This window comes from Rattus rattus, chromosome 5, assembly GCF_011064425.1.
Source record: "Rattus rattus isolate New Zealand chromosome 5, Rrattus_CSIRO_v1, whole genome shotgun sequence".
Classification (NCBI taxonomy): Eukaryota; Metazoa; Chordata; class Mammalia; order Rodentia; family Muridae; genus Rattus; species Rattus rattus.
This window is the reverse complement of record NC_046158.1, coordinates 125,983,916-126,008,566: the sequence shown is the minus strand read 5'-3', so window position 1 is coordinate 126,008,566 and position 24,651 is coordinate 125,983,916. Positions and strand designations below refer to the sequence as shown.

General features: G+C 38.8%; 1 protein-coding gene across 1 annotated transcript in view; it reads left to right on the top strand.

The window, feature by feature from the left end:
- Ralgapa2 (Ral GTPase activating protein catalytic subunit alpha 2) overlaps positions 1-24,651 on the top strand; it is a 270,387-nt gene that overhangs the window by 127,625 nt on the left and 118,111 nt on the right. The gene's annotated exons all lie outside the window — the stretch shown is intronic.

The following is a 24,651-nucleotide window of genomic DNA, read 5'->3' as shown; positions in this document are numbered from 1 at the left end:
GGGAAGTCCCCTAGCACTTGTGAGGACAGGAAGAGTGATTCAGATAGGCATTTGAACTTTTGAAAAGTGTTATTATTATCTTCTCCCTCCTTCCCTTTCTTCTTTCCCTCCTTCCCTTCCTTCCTTCCCTCCTTCCTTTCCCTTCTTTCTTCCTTCTCTTTCTTCCTTCTTCCTTCCTTCCCTTCCTCACTCCCTTCCTCACTCTCTCCATCCCTTCCTCACTCTTTCTTTCTTTCTTTCTTTCTTTCTTTCTTTCTTTCTTTCTTTCTTTCTTTCTTTCTTTCTTTCTTTCTTTCTTTCTTTCTTTCGTGTGTGGGGCTGTGGACAGTATGTGCCGCCACAGTTCAAGTATGGAGGTCAGAGGACCACTTGGAGCAGTCACATGAGTCATGGGGATTAAGCTTGGCATTTGTTTATTTATTTACTTATTTATTTATTTATAAAATGTACTTGTGTTTTTCCCATGCTGGAGAAGTGGTCACCATATTCTCTGGTTCCCTAGTACAAGTTTTGAGCTGTAATCATTGAACTTTGTTTTAGCCATTACCATACTGTCCCAATGAGTTGTTCTTGCTGTGTTTGCTCTAAGCAGCATTAGAAGACAGTGATGTAATAGCAGCTGAGTTTGGACCCACAGCTTCATTCCTTTATTCCAATAGATATCTAAATAGGGATGTTAAGTACAGTCACTTGTGTCCTCTGCTCAGCTCTTCCCAGCTGCCCCTGCAGGTAGAGAAGCCTCCTACAGAATGATGCAGTACAGGACACCTAGAAGATTAGCTGGTAGAAACAGGAAAGAGAATCAACTTTGAAGATAGTAATGATTTCCCTCAATGTAGGCACCACAATAGGAAGGTTGACTTAACAGCACTCTATGTTACAGTAGTATTTTGATAAGATTCTTCATGGAAAATATATGATTTGGAAATAATGGTCAACTATAGAATGTTTTGATATAACAGCAACAACAGCAAACCTGAAATCAGCACAAAGTGGTAGTCCTTAGGATGGATTTTCTAGGAAGTCCCATAAGAGGTGTGAGTTTAAAATCGTATTCTGTTTGAAGATGTGCTGGCGTGAAAATAAAGCAAGGAAGCATGGAGTCAGAACTAGCATGAGTATGTTTGTATGAATTGTATGAATTTCAAAGTAGCATGAGTATGTTTGTATGAATTGTATGAATTTCAAAGTAGCATGAGTATGTTTGTATGAATTGTATGAATTTCAAAGTAGCATGAGTATGTTTGTATGAATTGTTTTAAAATATTTTACTCAGGAAAGATGTTGAAATTATATACTTAAAATTGTCTTCACATTTTAATGTACATCATGTTTTCAGTTCAATGAAGACAGTGGTCTTTTGTGGACAGCCCAATTCCAGCAGCAGTCCCATCAGTGCAGACATGAGGGCAGAATGGGGATATCATAGATCTCTCTTCTATAATCACCCTATTGTGTACACCAGTAGGAGCCTGGAGTTTTATGTGGCTTTAATAGAATTAACTATTTTACTTTAACCTTAACAATAATTACTATATATTCTAGAAGCCCCAACTGTCTGACAAACAGAATTACCCTAAAGTGAACTTTAGTTCTTCGCCAGAAGAAATTTACCCAGAGTCCTTCTAATGAAAGAAACCTTTCTCATTTAAGTAAGAACTGTCTCTGGTTAATTAGTTTAGCTTTTGGCCCACATGTCTAAATAGGTCACGGTGGTTGTTTTAGAACTTATATGTACTTCTGGAAACACATGCTATATTCATTATAGAACGAAAAGAAAACATTTGCTACAAAGAATACAGTTAAATTCAATTTTTAATTGCTAAGCCCTGCACCTGTGGCTGGTGCTATGTCACGGCTTGTTTCCATTCTGTGAGAGTTGTAAAGAAGCACACTTCCATGTACTGTGGCATGAGAAGGATTTGTTTATACAAAGGGAGAAGTCTAAAGACTATCCTTTGATTTAAAAACCAGTAGTAGCAAATACTAAGTTTGCTATTTAGATTAAAAACATATAAATAAATAATGTATTACATAAATAATTAAATGCAATATTTAAGTTAAATGTAATATTTTAATTTAATCTTTACTAGTTTTGTTTTACAGAGAAAACACAAGCTGTGTTTTCTCCTTTGGCCTCTGGATGGCACACTTGTCTGCTCAACTCAGTTATATATTTTAAAAATGGCAGGAAGAGTCAGAGTCCTGTGACAGTGTGTGCACGCGCAGCACGGGGTTTTACAGAACGCTTCTCCTGGATCTGACTGGAGAAGTACTGGAGTTGTATCCACAGTGCTCAGTGAAACACGGAGATGCAAGCAAGTGCCAAGACCTTCCATACCTTTTCAAACGTAATTGGAGCTCAAGTGTAAAAATCATCCACAAATATCTATTTCATGAATTACCCTCTGGTCTTATGTACAACCATGTAAGAGCATGGCTGCACCTAATATGATGCCAAATTTGTTATGTAGGTCAAGCAGCCAGAATGCCAAATGTAGTACTTCTAAAACAACCTTTATAGTAATAGTTGCTATCTCACTAACTTATTAAATAGGCAACATAATGGCTTTTTCAGACGTTTCTCTCTCTCACTCTGATGTAGTGTGGGTTTGTAATGTGCATGATTGTTAAAGAAATTCCATAAAATGGAGAGGTTTTCCCTGATAAGGGTTCCCCTCCTCCACCCTAGTTTCTTAAGACAAGGTCTCATTGTAGCCTTGGCTGTCCTGGAGCTCACTATATAGATTATGCTGGCCTCAAATTCATAGAGAACTGCCTGCCTCCCAAATGATGGGATTAAAGACCTGTACCACCATGCCTGCTCCTGGAGTTTGTTTTTCAATGCTAGTAATCTTGTCACTGGTTCAAAGCTAATTAGGATCATAAGCACCTTTATAATGATGATCAATTATGAACTCTGTGTGACTGCGGGATTACTCAGTCAGCCCATGAAGGGTCTTCAGCCCAGCTGCACTGGGCCTGGAATATTGGGGTGGAGGTGGAGGTAAAGGATGTTGATTTTCTCCTAGACCCACAGTGCCAGACCCTGTATCAGGAACAGTGTGATGCCCCACTTCACTTGGATGATCCACACTCACTTGGATAAATATCATGCCCTGTTTTATCAATAATGAAAGTTCAAAACATCTTGAGAATTTTTGCCAAATGCCATGTATTCAAAAGGATGTTAGAATTTACAGAAAAACTTTCGTCCCCATTGGGCATGTCTTTTCCATTGACTGACAGCTAACATGTAGGTCAAACACTCCTTGATCTCATTCCTCCCTTGTCTGGTTTGCTGGGCCATATTCCTTCCACTTCATACTCCTCATAGCATCCCTCCGACCTGCAGATACCTTCCCAGCTCTCTGTCACTTTTCAGTTTCTCTTCTAAAGCTGTTCTTGGCTGCTCTTAGTTTGTCCTAATGTTTAAGCAGCTTTTTCACCTCAGTCTTCCCCAAAATATTTTGACATGAAAGGAACTATGATTTGGATTTATTAAAAACATTTCCTATTAATTTCATGATCATTTAAAACATATGGAAAGATCAATACGTGTGAAATGGAAAAGGACAGTTGAGGAAAGGAATTTTATTTTCATGTTTGTAAGAACATATATCAAAGACTGGAAAGTTTTCTTTTCTTAAAATAAGTAAACTATTTTTTAACAATGACTTACAGATTTACCGTCTTAATGTAATTTAATTTGTCTGTTACACATCAAAGTTAAGTTCTCTTTTAAATGCAAAGCTTACAGTAAGTAATACAAAGTTATTGTTGCAAATTTGCATATAGAAATTTCGGGAAATGTGGATCTTTGTCATTGTAGTCTATAATGTTATTTTATTGTATTTTCTAAGGCAGAAAAAAAATAACCCAGCATAAAACTTTCCTCAGGTGAAAAATACATGTAATTCTGCTCTACAATAATCATTGACATACAAAATTTTAACCATAGCAGCACAATGTTTTGATTTAGTAGAATGTGATATGATAAAATGTAGCTGTAAAGAGCCTTCAGTAGGGCTGAGTTCTGGTCTTGGCCTTCATTTCGTAGCCAAGTCATTTGGGCCCACCATGCCCTGGTTCTATACTATAAGAGGAGCATAATCCTAGAGGATTACTTCCTTTGGGAGGCATGAGTCCTTATGTGAAGACCGAGGGCACTGAATGCAGTAGCTCTAAGAACCTCATGTAGTTCATTTTTCTAATAACCAAGTGTTGTGTTTGTGTCATTACCCATCTGCCGTCTTACATTTTAATATAATGATTTGGCTGGGAAACACACTTATACACTGTGAAATTTTATAAGTGGAGCAATGTCTATGTTATAGGTCAGACATAAGTAGTGTTTACTTTGCTCTTTATGCCCATGATCCAGGAATGTCTTGTGGGCCTGTGGTCATTGCCTCACTACTTGCTTCACACCTAACTCAATGAAAGATGATGGAAGGCGGAACTCTGCATGAGCCAGACTCCTTGCAACTGGTTTAGCAGAGCATTTGAAAGACATGGGGAGTAGTGGGACAGCATCTTGAAGGAGCTAGGCCCTCCCGTCTCTGGAGGTTCTGCCCAGACACTAGCATCACTGCAAGCAGCAGGATCTCTAGTGCCAGCCTTCTCAGCTCAGAGTGTAGCTGGCTGTGTCTGCTGCCTTTTCCTTCACACTGAGACCCATGGTTGGTTCTTTGGCACTACTGAAAATTCTGTAAGTCAACTGACACTGCTGTCAATTCTTATCTTCAAAAGCTCTGATAAATGGATTGTGTTGTCTGCCAGTAAGATCCTGGCATAATCCACGACTGTTTCGTGGTGCCACTGAGCCCTGGAAATGAGGGTCGACAGCGGCTAGTTCAGCTCCTACATACACCTGCAGCATTAACTCACCCAACTGGGGTTTTTTTCCTTTTAACTTTAGTCACTTATTTTGTATCAGGTAATATGTCACTTGTTTTAAGAATATTTTAACTTGCTCTTTGAGTATACTTTTAAACAATACCAACATTAAAAATATATATAATTTTAGGTACTATATATAGAGGATTGTTCTACCTTAGAAATCAAAATACGTTTATGCTTTTTCTTAACGGATGTTGCAGCCTCCTCTCAAGAGGTATATGATGGAATAATATAATAATAAACAGTCGGTTGTAAAAAGATCCCCAGGGTCTCCTCAGTGAGCGTAAGACTCACCAGTGAGCTATGATAGCAAGGTGCAGGGGAGATCCGAGTAAATTGGCCATACCTGACTCTTCTAATAACCTCAGACAGCCTGCATCATGCAGTGATATGTAACAATTGCATCACCTTTTCTCAAACAAAGAATTGCTCTTTGCTAGAAATTTAACCTCATAACTGGAACTCTGTATGCTAGTTATGTATAAATTCCTCAGTTTATAGTTAAGCTAAACTGATCTGACTATTCAGTTATGGAAAAAGAATCATCAAGTGTAAGGCAGAGGCTTATTTTTACTTGTCTTGTTTGTCTCATATCAAGGGAAAGAATTTTATTACTTCTCTAACATGCTGATTTTATATAATAAGCTATTTTTTACAAACATTTTAACTCAAAATTTTAATTCAATGCTGGCACAATAGAGTGTGCACTTTGACATTTAGACATTTACATGACACCTGTGTGGTCAGTATAAAAGCTATAGAAGGCACACCCTATAGACGTTTCATTTTAAAAGAATTTTTTTAGAAAGTAGTGATTTTTTTATTTTGATCTCTTTCCTTCTTTCTTTCTTCCCCTCCTCCTCCTCCTTCTTTCTTTCTTTTTTGTCATTACAGTTCCAACTCAACATTGTGTTCCAATTTTTTCCACATAATCCCACTGACTCCTGAAGACAGGAACATTACTGTATTGTAGTGAATATCCAGTTTTTCCTTTATAGCTTTTCCATGAAGAGTGATTGAACTATTTTCCAGATTTGAATAATCTCTCAGAGAAAAAACAAAAAACAGGACAGCAGACAGTTCCACCATGGTTTCTACCAGAGAAACTGGGAACTCTGAATGGTGTACCAGGGATTAGACTTCATGGACGAAGTGATACAACCAGCAAACCTATGCACAATTGTAACTCCAAAAGGGTTTGACAGAAAATATTTGCTATGTTCTAAATGGTCCATATTTTCTAATTATATATTTTGAATATGCTGTCTGTGTGGATTAGGAAAATACAATTATTTTTACCCTAAATTTGATACTAATCGGATTGTGATTCCATTTAAAGAGAATGTCTAAAGCCATAGTTTTGTACTGTGAGGGGAAAAAGGCTAATCTGCATTTATTCCTTTTGTAACAATTCCTTTTGTATCTCTGTGCTTCAAGATAGGACTTCAAAATGGCTTTAATGCAGTCTTTGTAGATGGCAAGTCTCATGTCGATACCTATGAAACCTGCAAACAAGACTCAGTTTTGCCTCTCACTAGCCATAGGGCCCCATCCTGAGTGCTCAAGGATAAGATCAACTAGAAGACTCTAAGGTCCTTGAACATTCTTGGATTTTCTGCTCTACTTTTAAACATTTTTATTAGAGTCACAGCATTCTTTCCTCAATATGTGTAATATTCAAGAACTTTTTTGCACTGGGTATTTTTTCTCTCCTTTGGTAAGCATTGAGTTTTGAAGGTATGAAATGCATAAGTGAGTATCTGTAATATTCATTAATTTGTGAAATGGACCAAAGAAATGATTTTTGGGGTGTCAAATGTCCTTGTAGCTAAATTGGTTGGCAAATAAAGAGATTGAACTTGGCGGGACGTGGAAAGACTTAAGGAGTGGCAGGGCTTACAAGCCCAGGTGCAGGATGAAGGCTCATGTGCCGCAGAACTCAGGAAAGGCCCAAGGACCAGTGACCAGGGAGAGCAGCTTTGCCTTAGTGCCAGATAATTATGGACGGAATTAACCCATGAACATGAGTAAGCAGGCAGCACTATAAAGAGCCCCAGACGGCCTGGATCATCAGAAGAGCCAAGTATAGACCATTCCGGCATGACCCTTGAACCTTGCTTTCACAGCTCACTGCTCAATCTTCCACTCACTGAGTACTTTTCATCCCACAGATAATGGAGGACTTTCAATGGTTTTGAAGCACAAAACTCAACATGACGAGAGGGAGGGAGGAAGGGAGGGAGGGAGGGAGAGAGAGAGAGAGAGAGAGAGAGAGAGAGAGAGAGAGAGAGAGAGAGAAGGAGAGAGAGAGAAGAGAGAGAGAGAGAGAAGAGAGAGAGAGATTTTGATTGAAGGACCTTACACCACAGCAGTTATTTTGGATAAATTATAACCATGAGAGAATGATGACAGCAACAACAAAAAGGGAATTATAATAGCCCAGGAACAAGTTAACGAGGCTTAGTGATGGCTGAGACACGGATGGTGTGAGCATGTGTGTGTGCGTGTGTGCATATGTGCGTACATGTATATATGTTTTGTGTATATGAAATATTGGTGAGCAGGTAGGATACTGTATTGGACAGAAAGTATTCTGACAAAGGTAGAACATACTGACAGTGTTCCCATTGCTTCTCAAAGCCAAGTGCAGTTCCAAAGGCTGCTGAGTTGAGGAAAAGAGAGAAGGCTGATGCTTACTCACATAAGATGGGAAATGCAGTTCAGTGTCGAACATTTAGACAACTTATGCCTCCACCTTCCTTTACCTCGGATGCCATGGCAGGAGGCACATGCATTCCCCTAAGAATCCTACTAAAATTAGGAACTTATGGGAAATATTTCCAGGGACATTTTCTCTACCTAAAAAATATACATTTTTTAAACCCTGTTGAATTCCAACAGTTGGTATATAAGTAATAAATTTACTCTGTTATTGCAATAGAATGTCTAAAGGTCTTCATTGTATGATGGTTTTTGTTAGCTTTGTTACTATGTATTTTCAAAAATAATCTGACACTCAAAACGTTTAATCTCTTTAAAAATATAATTGCATTCATTTAAATGCACTTGATTTAAATTAATGGTTTTACCCAACACAGGGGTTTACTTCAAGAAATGCAAAACTTTTAAGTTTTAACAGGGATTGATGAAAAAGTAATAGTTACAAGGCTAGGTGGCTCATGTTCTTCTTACTGTGTATATGTACCAAAGTGAGAGTGGCAGATGAACACCCCTCGTAGTGTTCAGGGCTCTCCGAGTAGTTCTCGAGTTTCATGGAAAAGTACCTATAGAGTTGTTAAACTTTTTCAAGAAAAATAAAATTCATTAGACTTCGTTCAGCTATCATTTGGTCACGGAGACGTCAGATGGGTGACTGCAGTAAACAATTAGACAGAAGGGGTTTTCTTTTATTTTATAGCTATATAACCAATAATTATTTTCGTTAATCTGCCAAGCCCACTTATACCTCAATAAGGAAAGTGGAAATACGTAGAGACAGATGGCAGGGGTTTCGGTTATGAGGTTTAACATGTGTGCAGTGAACTTGTTTCATGGCTTTAAAATGTGTAAGATGATAGCTCAGGAGACTGCTCTGGAGAGGAATCTACCTGAGAGGCCAGAAACTAACAGAATGTTTGATTTACCTCACTGGATTTAGGTTATAAGGCCTCTCTTTTAAGTACATGAAATCAATGAAGAATGTGAAACATGTATATTCCATCATAAATCTTTTATGTATTCAACAGGATATAATAAGTAATGCATTTTTCTTCTCCAAAGTCTATTTTTAGAAGTATATTTTATTTACTATAGCCTCTCCCAAGGATCAACCCACCAGAACCTTCCTTAATGGAGTCTTTTGAGTGTGTCTTGTCTTTGCCCAGACAGAATAAATATAAATGTGATAGATTTTAGAAATGGAAAAGATGGGGGCTTTTCTTTGTGCCAACTCAATCACCAGTCATTGTGAGGGCAGAGTGGGGTAACCAAAACAACCTCCCCTCACCACCTAAGAATCTGGCTCCAGCTACCAGTTTTAGATCAGTCTTTAACTGTGTACTGTGATGGGCTAGTATCTTCATAGCTACTGGAGATTCTGGGGTTGGGGACAGGCTGTTCCCCAGGAGATCTGTGACCATATCTAAAGACATTTTTGGTTGCCACAGCAAGGACAGAGGTCCTTTGGCATCTAGGATATAGAAGAATCAGTGGCTCAGAATATCACAAGTGCTGAAGAGGTGAATACTGGCCCTAGAAGAGCAGCCAAGCAGATGGCACTGGGCTGAGAAGAGCCAGGCAGCACAGCGGCAAAGCTTAGCAATCCCAAACGTACTTAAGATCAGCCTCCTTAACTTAACCAGCACATTAAAGCACAGGAAAATTTACCAGACAGATTGAAAGGCAAATGTTTAAGATTGTTAAAGTTGCCAGTGGTTGGTTTGTTTTGTTTTTCAAGAATTTTGGTAGTGGAACTTAATCAATTGATTTCTTTTTTAAGTCAGTTTAAGAAGTGAAACATGGTCTGATCAATTCAGGTGAACATGAGATGACTTGAGGTAGATCTTGCCTAGAAGCACAGTCTGCTAAGTTCGTGACCTGAAGCTGGAAAGTTCAAAGTGCTGCTTCAGAACTGGAAGTCACTTCCTGCCCTACCCAAGTCCTTGCCACACTCCTGAGAGGAAGGATAGCGAAGAGAATGGCTTGCTTGGAGGAATGTTGGCATGGACATATAGACAGTTGCTTCCTTAAAAAGCTAAGGCACAGCGCTATTGAAGATTAGGTCATCTGACTTAGCCAAGACTAGGAGGGAAATTCTGACTCTCTCTCTCTCTCTCTCTCTCTCTCTCTCTCTCTCTCTCTCTCTCTCTCTCTCTCTCTCTCTCTGTGTGTGTGTGTGTGTGTGTGTGTGTGTGTGTGTGTGTTTGTGTTGTGTGTGTGTGCATACACACATGGAGTATCCCTCTGCCCATCTATACTTTATTCCCTTGAGATGGAGTCTCACTGAACCTAGAGCTTGCCACCTCTGCTGGCTTATGAGCAAGGCCCAGTGAACCAATGCTGGGATTACTGGTGTGTGTGGCCAGCTTTTACATGGGTGATAGAGAGCTGAACTCAAGTCCTCATGATTACAAGAAGCACTTGTACCTACTGAGTTATCTTCATAGCTACTGGAGACATTTTGTAGTGCAACTTTCTATCCAGATATGACAAGTGATTGATTCTGAATATGTAAACACCTTAGCTCCATGGGGCTGTCTAGCACTGTCTTGTGCTGCTGTGCAGAAAGGGGATATTCAGCCCAGCTTGTGCTCTGGCCTCATCCATAAGTGACCGTACTGTTCAGTCAGCATCTCTGAGGCTCTTTTTCACTTGTCTGTGAAATGGGTTCCCAGTGGCTCTCTCTGACTCTGTCATAGAAGGGCATGCTGCCCTGTGTTGTCACTGGTGCTCTTACTGCAGCGAATTCTCCTGAGGCTTGGGGTGTAGTTCATCTACCTACAAGGCCATCTTTTCTCATCTAGAACTCCGGAGATTTTTAGGAGAATTCATCTTTTTCTCTAGGCAGAGGCATGGCAGAAGGATGGCTTCTAGAAGTATTGCATATACTAAAGTTCTATCAGACAAGAGAGGACACCTAAGCTCCTCTCTGTAGGGCAAAGGTTGTTCACTTTAAACATGACTGCGCTTTAAACCCCATAAGGATGTGTGTGGATACAAGCAAGGCGTGTTAACCAGCAGGTTTTCTCTCTGTGAGAATGCGCTCCTGCTCTGCTGGTGGGCAACAGCCTCTTTTTCTTTTTCTTTTTCTTTTTCCCTGATTTCTTTACTGCCTAGTAGTAAGTGGTGGTGTGGTGATTACAGATTGTTCAGCTATAAATGCTATTTACTGGAACACATTCTAGAGAGAACATTGTTTTCTGAAGAAACAATAAACAACAGTTTTCCTTTTGTTCTCTCATGGAAAAATATTCTCTGGTAGGTATTTGTGGGCTAGAAAAATTTGAGCAAAAGAGAATCTTCTAGTAAGGAGACATAACAATAAAGTACCTGCCGTTGTTAACTCATACAGGAATGCTGTCGAACACATGCAGCACGGTCATTTTGTCAAGACCTGGTGCCACCTGTCGTCTATTGGTTCATCCTAGGCCCCCACGGCACGTTTGTTGTTCCATTCAGGAGCTGTGTGCTCTGGCCTGCTGTCACCCAACCACATGTAGCAGTCTCCTGTCCGGAGAAGATATTGCTGAGACCAGGGAGGAAATGAGTGACTTATTAAATGTCTATGCAGAATGTCTTTTGGGAGTTTGACTTTTATTTTACGGTTTATTTAGTTTATTTTATTTACTTGTTTATTTAAGTATGAGTAGTGGGTTTTTTTTTCTTTCATTGAAAATAGCCTTTTCACCCCACATAATATATCCTGATTATGGTTTCCCCTCCCTTCACCTCTTCTCCCACTAGATCCCTCCTTTTCAGTCATTAGAAAACAGACAGACTTCTAAGGGATAATAATAAAATATATCAATAAGATGAAACAAAAAACAGCACATAGAGGTAGGACAAAACAGACAGACAAAAGGAAAAAAGCCCAAGAAGCAGCACAGGAAGCAGACACAGATTAGAGACTCACTCATTCTCACCCTTAGGAATCCCATAAAAACATTATGCTAGAAGCTATAATTATACACAAAGGACCTGTATGTATGTGTGTGTATGTATGCATGTATATGTATGTACACATGTCATGTTGATTTAGAGAGCCTTGTTTTCTTAGTGTCCTCAATCCCCTCTGTCTCTTTACACTCTTTCTGCCTTCTCTTCTGCAGCCTTCCCTCATCTCTGAGAGGAGGGTTTTGATGGAGACATACTGTTTAGGGCCAAGTGTTCCATGGTCTCTCATACGCTGCATGTCTGGCTGTAGGTCTCTCTGCATTTGTCATTGATATGTTTCTCCTTTGGTAGCCTGCAGAGTACCTTCCTGTACCAGAGAGCTAGTGGTAAAGGCTCTCTGTAGACACCAGCTCTACTTCTCCATGGTCATTGAGTTTTATCTTCAGCAATGGGGCCTTGGCATCAGTTTGTGAAAAGCAACCCCCTGGGACCTCTTGGCCAACAACTCAATTAGATATAACTCTGTCCCAGTACTAGAAGCATCAGTTGGTGACAATGATGACCCACTGTGGCTCTGTCTCCTGATTTGGCAATTTCATTTAGATCATCTCATATATGTATATATTTTAGGAAACTCCCACTGAATTAGGTTTCCATACTATTCCTCAAATGGCCTTTGAATTTAGCTATCTCTCCCTGTATTCCCTCCCTCATCCCCCCTTCCCTCCCTTCCTCGCTTGATCATTTCATTTCAGCCCCCCACCCTCCAATCTATCCACAGCTACCTATTCTATTTCCCTTTCCTGGAGAGAAAATTGTCTCTCATAATTGCTCACTTTATACCTAACCTCTGGTTGTATGGATTGTAGTTTGGTTATCATTGACGTAACATATCATTGAGTTAACAATACTCACATAAAAGCAAATGAATGTCCTGTTTGTCTTCCTGGGTGCGGGTTAGCTCACCTAGGATGAATTTTGCTAGTTTCAACCATTTACCTTCAAATTTCGTGATTGCATAGTTTTGATGTCTTAGTAATATTCTATAGTGTAAATGTAGTACATTTTCTTTATTCATTTATTGGTTGAGGGACATCTAGATTGTTTCCAATTTCTCTGGCTACTATAAATAAAGCAAAAATTAACATGATTGAGCAAGTGTCTCAGTGATGGGCTTCAAAGCATCCTTTAGGTATATACTATATACCCAAGAGTGGTGGTGTAGCTAGATCTTGAGTAGATTGGTTGATTTCCATCTTCCTATAGAATGCCACACTGATTTCCATAATGGCTGTACAAGTTTGCACTCTCATCGACAATGGATGAGAGCTTCTCTCATTCTACATCCTTGCCAGCATGAGCTGTCACTTGTTTTATTGATTTTAGCCATTCTGACATGTGCAAGATAGAATCACTAAGCAGTTCTGATTTGCGTTTCCCGAGTGGCTAAGGAAGCTGAGCAGTTCTTTATGATTCCCAGCCATCTGAGTCCCCACCCCCTTTGTTAGATATGGACCTCATTTTAAATTTGATTGTTTTCTTGATAACTATATTTTGAGATATATTGGATATTATGTATATGACTATTAATCTTCTATTAGATGTATAAGTTGGCAAAAATCTTTTCTGATCCTGTAGGCTGCCACTTTGTTCAAATGATGGTGTCCTTTGCCATCCAGAAGCTTCTAAGTTTATGCGGCACCATTTATTAATTGTTGGTCTTAGTGCCTGTGTTAACAGTGTTCTGTTCAGAAAGCTTCCTGTACCAATGAGTTCAAGGCTATTCCTCCCTTTCTCTTCTACAGTTTCAGTGTATTTGGTTTTTATGTTGCTGTCTTTGATGCACTTGAACTTGGGTTTTGTGCAGGGTGGTAAGTATCTAAGATGCTGTCCTTTGTCCAGTATGTATTTTTTGCTTCTTCATCACAAATCAGGTATTCATATGTCTGGTTTATGTCTGCATCTTTAGTTCAATTCTGGTGATCAACATGTCTGTTTTTGTGACAGTACCATGTTGTTTTTATGACTACAGCTCTGTAGTGCAATTTGATCTCAGGAATAGTGATTCCTCTAGTAGGTTTTTCTTTGTTTGTTTGTTTTGTTTTGTTTCGTTTTGTTATGTTTTTTGTCAGGATTGTTTTAGCTATCCTGTATTTTTGTGTTTTTTTTTTTTCATATGAAGGTGAAGATTATCTTTTCAAAAATCTTTGAAGAATTGTGTTGGAACTTTGATGGGATTGCACTGAATCTTTAGATTGCTTTTGGTAGATTGTCATTTTTACTACATTAATTCTACTGATTCATGAACATGGAAGATCTTTTCATGTTCTAATACTTCTTCAGTTTCTTTACTTTTGCAAAGTTTTTATCATACAAGTCTTTCATTTGCTTCGTTAGAGTTACCCCAAGATATTTTGTATTATTTGAGACTGTTGTGAAGGATATTTTTCCAATTACTTTCCCAAGTCTTTTGCCCTATGTGTATAAGAAAGCTTCTGATTTTCGTGAATTAATTTTTGATTAAGTTACTTTGCTGAAAGTGTTTATCAGCTGGAGACATTCCTGGTGAAATTTTTATGCTCATTTATATATACTATCATATCCTCTGCAAATAAAGATACTTTGACTTTTTCCTTTCCAATTTGTATTCCTTCGATCTCCTTCAGTGATTTCATTGCTCTAGCTAAGGCTTCAAGTACTATAGTGAATAGGTGTGAAAAGAGCAGATACCCTGTCTTGTTCGTGATTTTTAGTGGAATTGCTTTGAGTGTCTCTCAATTTGAGATGATATTGCTATGGGCTTGCTATAAACTGCATTTATTATGTTGAGGTATGTCCTATGTGTCACTTGCTTCTCTAGGACTTTTGTCAAAGGCCACTTCTGCATATAATGAGGCAATCATGTGTTTTGTTTGTTTGTTGGTTGGTTGGTTGGTCTTTCAGTTTGTTTGTATGGTGAATTATGTTTTACTATTTATATATCTACTGAACCATCCTGCATCCCTGAATGAATCCTATTGATCTTGGTGGATGATCTTTTTGATGTGTTCTTAGATTCCGTTTGCAAATATTTTATTGATAGCTTTAGCATCTGTGTTTATAAGGAAATTTGGCTTACAATTCTCTTAAGTCTTTTTGTAGTTTGAGTATGCTAGTAACAGTGGCCTCAAAACAAATTGGGCAATGTTCCTTCCGTTTCTCTTTTGTGGAATAATTTGAAGAGTATTGGATTGGCATTGAAAGTCTGGTAGAACTATGAGCTAAAACCATCTAGCCCTGGACTTGCCTCTTAGAACTACTTTCTTTGTGTTCCTTAGTTTGGCTATGTTATGTATATATTGTATATATTTTCATTAAATTCTAGAAAGTCTTTAATTCTTCTTGACCTTCATTCAATAGTAAGTTTCCATGAGTTTGTAAGTTTTCTGTTATTTCTGTTCTTTTTGGTATTCAGCTTTCATTTGTGGTAATTAGATAGGATACATAGTGTTATTTCAAATTTTCTTAAATCTGCTGAGACTTGCTATTTACTCAAGTATGTGGTCAATTTTGGAGAACATTCTGTGAGGTGCAGAGAAGAAGGTATATTTTTTGTGTGTTCGGGTGAAATGTTCTGTAAATTTCTATTTGGTCCATTTGGTTTATAACATAAGTTAGTTCCAGCATTTCCTTGTTTAGGTTTTGTGTAAGTGACCTATCTGTTGGTATGTGAAGGTCAATATATGATTTAAGCCATAGTAATGTTTCTTTTATGAATTTGAGCTCCTTTGTGTTGGGTGCATAGATTTGAAGTCTTCTTGGTGGATCTTTTTTTGATGAGTATGTAGTGTCCTACCCTAACTCTTTTGATTAGTGTTGGTTTGAAGTATATTTTGTCAAATATTAAAAATGGGTATGCCCACTTGCTTCTGAGGTTCATTTGCTTAAGATATGCTTTACCATCATTTTACCCAGAAGTAATGTCTGTCCTGATGTTAAGGCATGTCTCCTGGATTTCCAAAAGGACGGATCCTGGTTTTGGTTCCATTCTGTTAGTTTGTGTCTTTTTAGTTAAGTAATTGAGACCATTGATTTAAGAGATATCAGTGAATAGTGTTTGCTGATGCCTGTTATTTTGTTGTTGTGTTGTTGTATGTGTTTCCCCTCTTTTGATTTTGCTGGTCTTGGATTATTTATTCCTTATGGGTTTGGGGATGTGGGTTTTGTTTTGTTTTGTTTGTTTGTTTGTTTGTTTGTTTGTTTTGGTGGTTGGAGTTTTCCTTCTAGTGCCTAATGTAGAGTGAAATTTTTAGGTAGATATTGCTTGAATTTGACTTTGTCATAGAATGTCTTACGTTCTCCATCTATTGTAACTAAAATTTTTGCTGGGAATAGTAGTCTGAGCTGGCATCTGTGATCTTCTAGAATCTACAGCTCACCTGCCCAGGCCCTTCTGGCCTTTAGAGTCTATGATGAGAAGTCAGCTGTTATACTAACAGGGTTGCTTTTTTTATGTTACTTGGTCTTTTTCTCTCTCCACTTTAAATGTTCTTTATTTGTTCTGTACATTTAGTGTTTTGATCATTATGTGTTACAGGAATTTCTTTCCTGGTCCAGTTTATTAGGTGTTCTATATGCTTCTTGTACCTTGAAAGACAGCTCTTTTTGTAGGTTGTGGAAATTTTCTTCTATGATTTTACTGAAAATCTTTTCTGTGCCTTTGATGAGGATTTATTTCTCTTTCTTCTGTGCCTATTAGATTTGGTCTTTTCATAGTGTTCCATATATTTTGTACCAGAATTTTTTTAGATTTAACATTTTCTTTGACTGCAGTATCCATTTCTTCTATCTCTTGTATTCTGTTGGTGTAAATTACCTCTGAGCTTACTGTTCTAGTTCCTAAAGTTTTCATTTCCCTCTGTTTGATTTTTCTTTATTGATTGATATTATTGTTTTCAGATCTTGCATAATTTTTTTCATTTCCTTCCACCATTTATATTTTTATAGATTTCTTTAAGGGATTTATTCATTTCCTCTTAAGAGACCTAGATCACATTCATAGATGCTATTTTAAGGTCACATAGTGCTGGGATTAACAACATGCACCATCCAATATTCCCTTATAACATTCTAAAAACTGAGACTGAGGTATTCCTGAGACAGGATGAACAGTCACCTATCAGTTTTATAAAGGACCTGTATTAATTATGTGACTTATTGTTCTTACTTTGTCCATTCTTTTTGTTAGTTAGTTTATTTATTTATTTTTTTTAGATAGGGTCTCACTATGTATTTTTTTGCTAGCATGGAACTCACTGTGTAGGCTAGGCTGGCCTTGAACTCTTAGAAATCCACCTATCTCTGCCCCTGAGTACTGGGATTAAAGACATGTGTGGCCATGTTCGGCCCTATTTTATCTTAATGCTATTGCTTATATGATGAGTTAAAATGCATTTTAAGTTTACTAAAATGCATTTTTTAACCATCTGTGATAGTGGTCATGTGACCCTTTGCTTTTGCCTCCTCTGGAGAGCATTAAGAGGCTCCATAGGAGTTGGGAAAAAGAGTCAAAGATTGAGACAAGCAATTGTTTATCTCTCAAAGAGGAAGTATCTTTCCAGCCTCCTATCCTGCTTCCCAGGCCTAGGAATTTCCTTGACAGTGTATAACTGACTATCTTCATGGACCTTTCCTCATGTCCAGGCTTGTGTCAGGCTGCATCCAATGCCAGTGTTTAGAGAATGATACAAGTCCTCCTTCTGCTCCCATTTGTTGGCAACAGCTTACTGCAGCCCTTATTTTCTGAGGTCTCGGGTGAAGAGTTAATTACCGCTCTTCTGCATTAGCATCAACCTCATTAGGCAGCTGTTGGACAAACTGCAGTGTTGTGGATTTGAGGTTTATCAAGGTGACAACCGAGATAATTATATGGGTAGGCCAGTGTCTTCAAGGTCCTCACTTCTTTCCATGACTCTCAACAGTTTTCATCATCTTAAGGAAGTATAGAGATTCGATCTTCCTTCCTGGTGGGTTATAACCTGCTTATTGTAGGAAGCACACATGAAAGTCAGCATTAACCTCACAGTCTATGAGGAGCAGTAAGCATGGAGTTGCATTGGTCAGGATTAAGGAGTTTTATGTTTGGTTCATGTGACTGGGAACTAGGGCTAAGGAAATTAATTGGGTCAAGTGATGGAAGATAAACTTCTCTTGGTGGTGCTAACATCACAATACTCTATACATTCTTGTGAAAAGCACTAATATGCCTCTCTTCAAAACTATTTTGAATACAAGTTTGTCTGGGTGTAGATGCTACATCAGAGTCTCTGGCTGTCTTCCCACTGAAGAAATATCACATTATCATTTTAAACTACTATATGCCCCTAATGATAAAGAACAAATCAAGGATGTTGGTTTTCCCCATCTTTGTAACAAAGTGTCCTATTAGTTACTTTTCTCGTTACTGAGACCAAATATGTAAAAGAGGAAGAATTTGTTTTGGATCACAGTTCAGAGAAATACAGTCCCTGGTGACTAAGAAGGCATGGTGACAGGAACAGTATAGTGGTCTCCGGTGTAACGGCAAACAGGAAAACATATTGGCTCTCAGCTTTATCTTTCTCCACCTTCAGTCAAGGGGACAAGCTTCTCTTCCCAGAAATGCCTCATTGACAGGCCTGAAGGTGTGCTTCATCAGCATTCTGTTGCCTCGTAATCCAATCAAGGTTTTAACCAAAATTAACTGCCCCCCAGCTCCCTGGAGTCTTCTAATTGCTTAGGATAGGTAATTAGGAAAATGAAATTTAAAAATATGGTCAATAAAGTAGGAAGAACTCTGTATTTATGTCTGTACTTAGAAAACATATATGTATGGAATATATACAAGTTACTAGAGCTAATAAGTTAATTTTGTAAGTTTATAAAATACAAGGGTAATATAGAAGAACCCACCATATTGCAGTTCTAAATATCAGCAATGGAAAATTTTAAAAGGAAATGAATAAAATGATAATTTCATTTATAGTAGTCTCAAAAGTTGAAAATTCATGGAGATAAACTTACCCAAGCAAGTATAATATATGAACATCACAAAATATACATGCTACTATTGAACACTGACACCTATATATACAAATAGGAAATATCCCATATTCTTAGTTCTGAAAACAATGCTCTCAAAGCTGATCTACAGATTACACAGTCTTCATTATCTCAGTGATCTCTTTGGCAGAAGAATAAAAGCTGATCCTACAATGCATATGGATTTCTAGAGAGTTCTGAATAGGCAAAATAATATTTAAGAACAATATGAAATCATAATTTTTGGTTTTACAACTGACTAAAATAGTATGGTATTATTAAGTAGTTAATGTAGAGTAATGAAATAGAATTGAGAGTATGGAAGGACACATGTGCCTATGATTAACTAATTTTTGCTGTAGGTGCAAAAATAATCCAATGGGGAAGATGTCATTTTTCTTGTGGTGCTGGGACAACTAGACATCTACATGGAAAGCAATAAAAGTGGGTGTTGATTAGAAGGTTGGATCATTGGTTAAGAGTACTTGCTGTGCAAACATGAGGACCTGAGTTCAGATTAGAACACTCTGGGCAGTGGAGCTGGGCAGTGGAGAATCATTGGGACTTGCTTGCTGCCAATGTGAGAGACCCTGTTTCTAGGCAGTAAGACAGAATGATAGACTAGGCCACCTAATGTCTCCCCTGGTCTCTATGCATGTACATAGACACACATGCCCATGTACACATATGTGATACACTGTACAAACAACAAGCACGGGTACACACACACACAAACAATGAAATCGGCCTCCATCTCAACCTCATTCTATATGCAAAATTTGACTCATGAATCAGTGGTCTAAATGATATGTCAGAGCTAAATATTCTATAATATTTTTAGACGAAGGTAAAACAGGAAATTATGACTATCTTGGAATTGATTTTAATGTCTTGAGAATAACACGCAGCAAAAGAAAAGGGGAGAACATAAGTTGTCCTTTACCAAAATTAAAATCTACCATCAAGTACATATCAAGGACATACCAAGCAAGTGAAAAGATGACTCACAATGTAGTAGAAAATATTTGCAAATCACATGCCCAATAAAGGTCTCCTGGCCAGAATATAGGAAGTAACATCACAGCTCAATAGCAAATCGATGGCCCAAATATAAAAGAATGAAGGGCTTAAATAGACTAAAATATCTCCAAAGAATATATCAAAATGGCTCACAAACACGGGAAATGATGTTGAACATAATCAGTCACGGAGAAATGCAAACCAAAACCACAAGGTACCACTTCACACTCACTAAGGTGGCTGTTAAGCTAATTTTGTTAAAAGGGAAAATAATTATGACAAGATTGGGAGAAATTGGAATCCTTGAACTTTCCTGTTGTGAATATAAAGTGGAGAAACAGTCCCTCACACTGAACACACAGTTCCCAGAAGTGGCAGTTCCACTGTGAAGGAACTGGCCACGGAGATTCATGCATCCTAATAGTGCCTCTGTTGATGAGTGCCGAGGTAGAGGCAGCACACACGCCTCCCATCTACTACAACAACAACCAGAGCGGGCATCGGGCTCACACTTGACCTCCTAGCCTTCAGCAGGCCGAGGCAGGAGGATTACTAAACCATTGGCTACATGAAACCTAGTCTCAGAGATTAAAGATAAAAGAAAGACTGTCCATACAATAGAATATTATTTAGTTATTTTTATAAAGGCATGCCAGAAATGTTCATTCATGCTTATCATCCCAGCAGTTCTAAGATAGAGACCGAAGAGTGTCAGGATTTTAAGACCAGCCTCAAATCGTAAATTTGAGGTCAGCCTGGGCTACATGGACATTATCTCAAAGAAAAGCAAACAAAGTTTAAAACAGGATAAACCTTGAAAGCATGTTAAGTAGCAGAAGCCAGATATAAATGGCACACACTGTAATGTTCCATATTCTGAAATGTTCAGACCTAGCAAATCCAGGGACAGACGGCAGATTAGTGGTTGCCAAGCGCATGGATAGATGGAAAGCAGGGAGCGGCTGCTAATGGACACTGAGTTTCACTTGGGAGTGAGGAAAACGTTCTCAAGTTAGATAGTGGTGATGTTTGCTTAGTTCTGGGACTACACTAAAAGCTAGTTTGTACACATTATAGGATGAATTTTATTACATATGAAGTATTTCATAAAGTTGTTACAAATAGCAAAAAGAAGAGGCACTTGGATAGGGCTGGTGGCCTTTCAACTCTGCTGTAAAATAAAGTCATATATAGTAAATCAAAGCCACGGGGTCTTGCTTCTCAAAGGCCAGCAGAGCTTTCCCTGGCAGATGAGGGATTAGTTGTTATGCAGACATAAACAAGCTTCGAGATGCTTCCTTTGGGCTTGCAGGCTACCCAGTGCCCCCTCCCACACCTTGCTGTGGGACTGGCAGAGCAGTTCTCTGCCGTAAGAAGTGTCTTTAACACACCCCACTTCCCTTCTGCTGTGCATGCCACTGTCCTGGAAACTCTGTGTCACAGTGGTCCTCAGGGCACGGAGCTAAAAGGAGTCTTTGAGTCTCAGTCACTAAGCCCAATTACTCTATCATACCCTGTTTGTCTGGACTTTGAGTAACATAGTCACACCCACAGAAGTCACATTTCTCAAATCCTGCTTTTCTCTAAATAAATTGCATCTTACTTGGCCATTTATAGAGAGAACTTGTGGCGTATACCACGCATCATTTGACTCAGTTCTTGAGAGTAATTTGCAGTTTGATTCTGGTGCCATGTTCTACTATTTCATGGTGGGGTTTGGATAGTGGGGGCAACGGGAGGATGTGTGTAATAACCAAAGTTTTATGTTTGTTATCAGAGGTTAGGTAGCAGCTTATGATCTGTCTGTAAAAGGATGCTCTTGTTCACAGAGCAGAAGGAGCAGAGAGCCACTAGCAGAAAAGAGAGGGCCAGGTCAGGAATTGGAAGGCTTCTGCTCCGTTAGTATAACTATATCAGGCTGATACTTACAAATGTGTTCTAAAGGTACTAAAAGGTTGTGGTTGTGGTTAATTTAAATCATATCCACACTTAATGTGAAAACTATTTCTGTTCACTCAGATATATTTTTATAATTTCCAATTGTGGGGCGAATCTTGTCTTTTTAATTAATCATATTAATTGGGATACACAAATGTTACCAAATAAAAGGTTCCTGTGCTCTATACGAGATAAGAAGGTACCATGAAATCATTTCACTACATAACATTTCTTAAAAGGAAGAGTCAAATGAGGAGTTAAATGATTTTGTACACACGTATTTTATTTCTTGGTGACTGCTTAGCCTCATGGAGGCCTAAGTGACTTAGGTGGGATAACCGGATCTGTTTGCTCTGGAGAAGCAGGCACAAGTCCTCCAAGGAAAGGCCGAGAGACAGATGGCCAGCTATTGTGTTACAGCCATCATCTGCTGGGTCATGAGCAAATAATAAGTGAAAAATATACACGTGATCGTGTGAGAGCACAGTGGCGGCAGTGCCAGCACAGGAAGGACACAGCTTCTCCACGGTGGGCTTTCAAAGCACGATATGTTGAGATGTTAGGTGTGCAGGGTTAATCCATTTTAAACTGTGGTAAAGTGAACATTTGCCCCCATTTTTGACACCACTATGCAATATTTTGAATTGAAATGGCAAGTAATGGCCTTTTTTTTTTTTTTTTTTTTTTGCTTTCCAGAACAACACAAGCACTAAATTACAGCTGTGCAATTATGTAAACAATGGAAATGCTTCCAGAAGGAGGCCTTCCTTTTAAAGTTTCATTTCGTGTAATTGTTGGAAGGTTTAGAGCTGTAATAAACAAAATTATTTTACACATTTATCGTTCTAAAGGTCAATTATAAGAGGACTAAAGAAGCAGCCCTGTGCAGAATGAGTAAGCCAATTTGTGCCGCCGTCACCATATGTTTTCCTTATCACTTATAGTTTTTCCAGTTACTGTGTACATAGCATTCAATTAAAGCGATTCATTTGAGGAGCTGAATGCAGTTTGTGTTTATAGAACTGTGCTTTGGAGGAGAGGAAACAACACGCCTCTATTTGAATTACCTGATTTTTTGCAAGATCAGTGATAAGAGACAGATGTTCTCACCGGTCGCTTTCTCATAAGCCTGAACCTTGTGATAAGCTGCAAAGCCACAATTATCATCTTACAGTCTGCTCCTGCACTCAACGTGGAGCTAGCACTGCACCTTCCACTAAAACGGGAAAATGCAGTGTGTCCTGCTCACCGTGTGGCAACACTTCACAGGCTGGTTTCTTTCTAAAAACAAGGCTTGTCTGCTCCATCCTAGGCAACTTAAAGAATAAACCTGATTCCTGTTCCAGACTCCATTTAACACTAAGCCTGTTGTTTAGTCTGTTTAGAAGATACAGAAAAAAGTCAGCTCTTACTCCCAGACTCACTTGTTTGACGTAGGTTGTAGAATTCCTCAAAAAGGATAAAGCTTAGAAGACGTAAAGGTTGTGTTCCCAAATTTGCTTCCATTTTATCCCCAAGTTATGTACATAATCTCTAATTGCTTATTAAAGGGGTTGTCTTAGGGTACTGATTGCTAGAGCTTTTTAATTTCTGGGGTAATATATGATCAAAGTAACTTCTCTGTGTCATCTCTGAAATTTTTAAAGAATACTCTTCCTCAGTAGATCATTAAAACATTCATGCAATAAATTATTAGGAGGCCAGGCATGCTGGTACACACCTTTAATCCAAGCACTTGGGAGGACAAGGCAGATGGATTTCTGTGAGTTCCAGGCCAGCCTGGTCTACAAAGTGGGTTCTAGGACAGTCAGGGCTGTTACACAGAGAAACATTTCAAAAAACAAAACAGAACAAAACCAACCAAACAAAAAACCTAATTAAATATTGTTGACAGAACCTATGAAGTAAGTCCTATGGAAGTAAAAATTCTTCATTTTGAAAAACATTGCTGGCACTGTTTACTTCTGTACTTTGAAAGCCTCCATAAAACATCTATTTACATCTACATCCCACTGCTTACTGCTCATTAAGGAGGGGTCACCTCATCTTAGGCAAGAGAGAAACACATTGGGGTGGCCCACAGTAGCTAATCCAGCCTTGTGGCCCCAGTTCTAGAGTTCTTCACAGGGAGAGTTTGAACACAGGGAACATTTTCAGCAGTGGTTACAGTAGAGTTAGCCTCCAGAGAAGGAATCATTCGATGAGAAGAACAGCCTCTTTGCTCATCACAACCTATCCTCACGACTTCCTCAAGGCAGGTGGTACAACCTGGGTTGTTGGCCCATGACACTGTAAACCTCCATTTTAAAGACAAGTGCCTAACAAAAGTAAAAGCTTCTGGGAGCTAGTGATTGTTTTTACAAGAAATTCATCATCATTTGCTTGTTAATAATATATTGTTTTTAAGGAGTATTTTCTGTTTCTTACAAGGGATAATCATTTTCTAGTATAATTTTAAGTTTTAAAAATGTGAGTCATTTGAAAAAATGTACTAGGCAAATCCTGCCTGCTTTCCCAGGAGGCTACCACAAAGGGCATAAGGACCAGCCCTGGTGGGATGGTGTGTGGCAAATGCCATTCTGTCTGGTACATATGGAAAGCCCTGTAGGTTATATAAACTATCAGAACCTGAAGGATTTTATTTTGTATTCCCAAAGATTGATTTTTAATAGCTTGAGGTGGAGGAGTAGAGTGAAAGAACGATTTTTCTATGAGTTAGAAATGAGGGGAGCTCATCGTGGATGCTCCTCTGTTGGGAACATGGATGGCAGATGCTCTCCTGAGTGCCATGTGGCTACTCCTAATTTTAAAGTGTTATCTCAAAGATAGACCCTTTGGACTGCTCCATTTCAGTGTAGATAAGCAAAGTAAGCCAGCATGTGGTGGTAATTTGGCTGACTGGTCATATGGCCCCCTCTTTAACCCCCGAATTAACCCTACCCCGGTGCTGTCCTTAGTGACTGGAGCAAAGACACACTTTCCTCCAGGCTCTGTCTTACGTGGGTGGTAGAGTAGGGCAGGCTTGCCATCTGTCATTGTCCCTCTTTTTCCCATCTCTTTGCCCATAGAAGCAGGTTCAGTTGAAGTCACTGGCCCAGGTCCAGGGACTGGGTGAGCCCT